A 4,847-nucleotide genomic window follows, 5' to 3' on the forward strand; every position below is an offset into this window, starting at 1 on the left:
GTACTTTCCAGTTACTGGACACAGATTCAGGGCAACGTCAGAGGTGCTGACATGGTCTGGGTCAAGTTACACCTCCGAATAAGAAAATGCAATTCATCAACAAAAACTGTGGTGGGTCTGAGACAATATTATAAGGGCAAAATAGGCCTAAATTCCTGCTCAGTAAAACACAGACTTAATAAGAACTTTCATAAAATAACTACAGACAATGAAATCACATGGGTTTGTTTTTCTTTCTAAGATTCTCTTTTCTTTTTCACTAGTTTTCCGAGTAATAAAATAATAATGATGAAAATGTCACTGTGAAAAGATAAGATAAAGGAATTTTAATGCAGCAGTGTTTTTGCAGAAAACAACAGTGGGAATTTCAAAAAAAGGTCTTTGGTTAGAGGCAATACCTACCGGTACCTAATTCTACAAAAGAAGTTAATTATATCAATGTACTACTTATGTTTGGACTATCTAAACAAAATCTAAAGAAATGTGAATCACATACACTTCTTAAAAAAAAACTAAAAAAATTCCAAGGTATATGTTCGCATCGAAAGCTCTACATAAAGTAAAGATATATTTGATATTCCAAATAGATCAAAAAAGTATTTGACAAAGAGGAGTTTCAAACAACGAGAGAAAATTGGGCCTTTTTCTTCCTTTTCTTTTTCTGCTATATACTAGGCCATTTCCACCAACTACAGTTGGAAGAGGCTTGGCGTGAAATGTCGAAGCAATGCAAATCTCGCAAATCTTGTTCCAGATTTTTTCTTTCATGAAAGACTTGGTGTCAAATAATTCCGTCCAGGCAAAAACCGCAATTATTAATTTCTAATTTTTAATTTTGTGAATTTAAAAAGACGCCATCCATATGTCACTACCATATCCAAGTCCCTGATTGGTCTAAGTTCGACCTGGTTAAACTTTCAACACACATTTATTTAAAGGTGGCACAGTTTAAGATAACAAAAACAGTTGTAAACTTGCATAGCTATGCGTGAATGTGAGAGTTTTGAACGCAGAAGCCCGGAAGGCCAATTTACGAGCGTTAATTTTGCTTGGAAAGTGGTAGCTTGAGAATGTGTTGTGAAGGGCGGTAGCTTAAGAAACACAGGGCAATTTCTTTTTGACCTTTACACCACATTGAATACATACATTTAACATTGCAGCATCTTTTTTTTTTAGCAAAATAACATAACATATCTCCTTCAAGAATTAGAGAGATCATGGAATTGCTGCGACTTTCTTTATATTTCACAACAAAACAAACCCATCACGTTCCCTACATGTCAGTTTCTGTTAGGGTTGAAACATCTCGCATCCATCAAGCTGTCCTGTTGTCACAAAGGCAAAAATAGCTTCGACTTCCTGCCTGGCAGTCTTACTGTCTGAGGCAAAGCTGTGCCACCTGTCAGCCAGAGCGCAGGTTAATAGCCAGTTTACAGTCACAGATGGATCATCACCAATGTCTCATGTGTTATCTATTAGGGTCCCAGCCAGCTTCAGTGTGGCTGCCTTGCAGCAAAAGGCTTCATCATCATGACCTCATACGTGTCTGCTTTCCACCTGAAATGTCTTCGACCTACAATACTCCAGAAGAAAAGTCTAGATGACCTTTTTTAAAACTTTTTTCTGCTATGAAACCATAGTAGATGAACAAGTCTTCACAGATGCAGTTTATGAAGTTATAAAAAAGAGGAGCTGTGAGATAAGCAAGGGAGAACTGACCTTACATGAATTGATGAGCCACTTTGGTACAGCTGAGACCTCTTCTTATTCAGGCACTTAACATTTTGCTGTAAAGTGCCGAAACCTATTTTAACCTGATAGATGCCACTTGTGTGGGCTGTAAGCTTAAGTCACATACACCTGTTGACCAGGGGTTGACCAGTACGGGTGCTCCAGGTTTTTGGGCTGTCTGGGTCTGTGGAAGGTCGTACACAGGAGAGGCTGCATCTAAAGGGGAGCACAGATGTGTCTTGAAGAGGTTTTTATGACCATCTTAAGTGGCGTTGTCAAAAATGGAATGTGCAATTGTTGTGGGTGTGTGCATTGTGTTGTTTTTGCAAGGCTAATACAAGCTTCACGCACTTGTGAAGGTAAGGTGCTGCCGTTGCAGTCTGCCTTTACGCCACACTCTAGTGAGGTGTGATTACTGGACCCTTACGGATCCCACACGAATGCCACCTGCACAGGGAAGCATTCATGGGGGGCGTGCATGTAGTACTTAAGTCCTCATAGGTACCCCATAGGAAGCCTGCAGGATGTCCACATAAATGGTCTAATTTCCTAATTTCCACCCAAGGAGCCTGCAAGGAGTACGCACTTGTCACGTAAAAGGCACTGAAGACCCCCTTTGTGCAGTCTGCAGGATTTCGGAAGGTCAAAAAATGAAAAATCCTGCCTCTCACCTACTTCCCCCTTACTTCTACCTAGCGTGTCGTAAAATAAGTATTTGTTGTCATTTGCAGCATGCACATAGAAAAAAATGTGCATTAACATTTTTAGTCAACAAATTCATCAAGTGATCTACAATCTTGAGATATCAACCGTGCCCTGTACAAGTTTGTACATTTTTCACCCTCAAAAATCATGTATCTATCCATAAGGGCAGTTGTGACTAGGGCTTTTGACTTTGCACAGCATAGTCATTCAGGGTGACCCCTCTTAAAACATCACTAAACTAGCAACTAAATACCTTCATTTAAATCAAATTTCAGAACAAGATTATGCTTCATTTCTGCATTGTTATGCCACGTATAAAGCCTTTGTTGGCTCCTGACAGTTAATTTCAGGCACGAGTTTATAAAGAAACAATACTAAGAGGCTGTTTTATGAAACACAATCATGTCCTTGTAACTAGATCTTACATAAAAAGTTTCTCGTTTTTGTAAAATAAAATGCATAAAGCTATGAATTATCTTCCCCAGCCAATGGGTTTTCAGAACAGCACTGAATCAACTGACAATGCAAAGGAGCTACACAAGGCACTAAAGTCTCCAATTCAGTGGACTTGTGGAAGAGTGTCCGCTCTAAGACTGGAAGGTTGTGAGTTCAATTCCACCGTCAAGTCATACCAAGGACTCTAAAACTGAGCCTCCCTGTTTGACACTCAGCATTAACCCTTGTGCTATCTTAGATGACCCCACCCTTACTTTGATGTGTTCTCCCTACCATGACAAAGGTGGATAAAGGTGGAAAGATTTCATGTAATCCATGGACGCCAGTGAAGACCACAAATCATTAAAGAAAAAAAGGATTAGCGCACTGTCTAGTGGGTCTAGATGACCCAACTCCCAACGTTAAAATGCCAAGGGTTAAGGGGTTGAATTGGGGGAGGTTTAAACCAGCAAATTGTTCCCCTCACCACTGCCCCATGGTATGTGTCAAATGCTGAGAATGAATATGACACTTTTGACATCTGATTGGTAGATTGGACTTAACTTTAAGTAATGAATAAAATGACTGCTAAACTCATTTACACATCAAATAAAGTAAAATGTAGCATGTGGCACGGTGGGCATTTTGCACCAAGGCCTTCAGTGATTGCATTCCTCATCCAATCCATGTTAATACACCTTACACACCATCATCAGTAACGCAAGGCCCAGGACTTCATGCACAATCACAATTTAACATGGTTAAAAGGTACATTACTTAGTCACAGCAGACAGATCATTGTTTTGAACAACCTTAGAGAAGTAACTAAAAGATTTTACATTCTGCTGTAAAAGGCAGAGACTTCAGAGTAACACAGTAAATAAATTATCAGCTGTTTTCCGCCAAAAAAGTATACAAATATTTGTCAACTTCTGCAAAACATTTACTATCCATTAAATGCACCTTTTAGTTATTAAGAAATACTCATTTGATGCGTTTTTTTATGAGGGCACGTCTCATCTTTTGAGCTGAACACTAAACGTGGCATTGATAGAGTAATGTCTCTCTCAGCATAAAAAATTCAAAAGGGATTTCTGATCTCAGCACTACAATTCCCCATGTAAAGCCAAGATCTTTGCCTCACTGCATTTCTTTAGTCTATTCAATTGACCAACATCTTAACCACTGTGCCAAAAAATCTAACAAAAGCAAATAACTGCACGTGCTTTCCAGACAGGGAGACCTGGGGTCAAAAACACCATGACTTCCAGGCTGTTGAGCTATGCTCTGCTGGACACTGGACGGCATGGAAACCCAATTATTAACAAGCCCAGACAGTTGCTATGTCAGATTTTATGTAACAGGAGCTACAAAGAACAAGAATGAATGATTAAAATAAAGTGGTTCTACCCTATAAACTTTTATCTGTCAGGGCAAATAGTTTATTTACAGTTTAGAGTCAAACAAATAATCTGACAGGTTTGACAGAAACACTCACTGACATACTCCTTGTCTACTTTAAGCCACTCTTGAACTAATTGACACAAATAGATCATTTAAGTCATCCAGTAAATTTACAAATTGAGAAATAATGAAGGGAACCACAACATCCAGGGGTGCATGAAATGTTACCAAAAACAGAGTGAGGTAGAGGATGTCCTTTTGCTGCTCCAAAGAAATTATCTGTAAACAGATTGCTTTTAATGAGCTGCCTCTGGCAATCAAGGCGTCCAACTTTTATCTGTGCCCTGCATGTTGCTTGGTGTCTGCTGGTGTGTTTTTTTGTTTTACACAAAATGCATCTTATGCTGGAAAACACAGGAAAAATGAAGCTCAACAGTAGGGAATGCGGCTAATTGAAACAAGATGGTCATCTTCAAAGTTGGGCATAAATCACTGTTAGGGACGAAAAACTGTCATAGTCGGGTTCACTTGGGTTGTAATTACACACTATTTTCCTGTTTGTGTTTGGTTGC

Source organism: Oryzias latipes, chromosome 4, assembly GCF_053564925.1.
Source record: "Oryzias latipes strain Hd-rR chromosome 4, Olatipes_Hd-rR_3.1".
In the NCBI taxonomy this organism is placed as follows: domain Eukaryota; kingdom Metazoa; phylum Chordata; class Actinopteri; order Beloniformes; family Adrianichthyidae; genus Oryzias; species Oryzias latipes.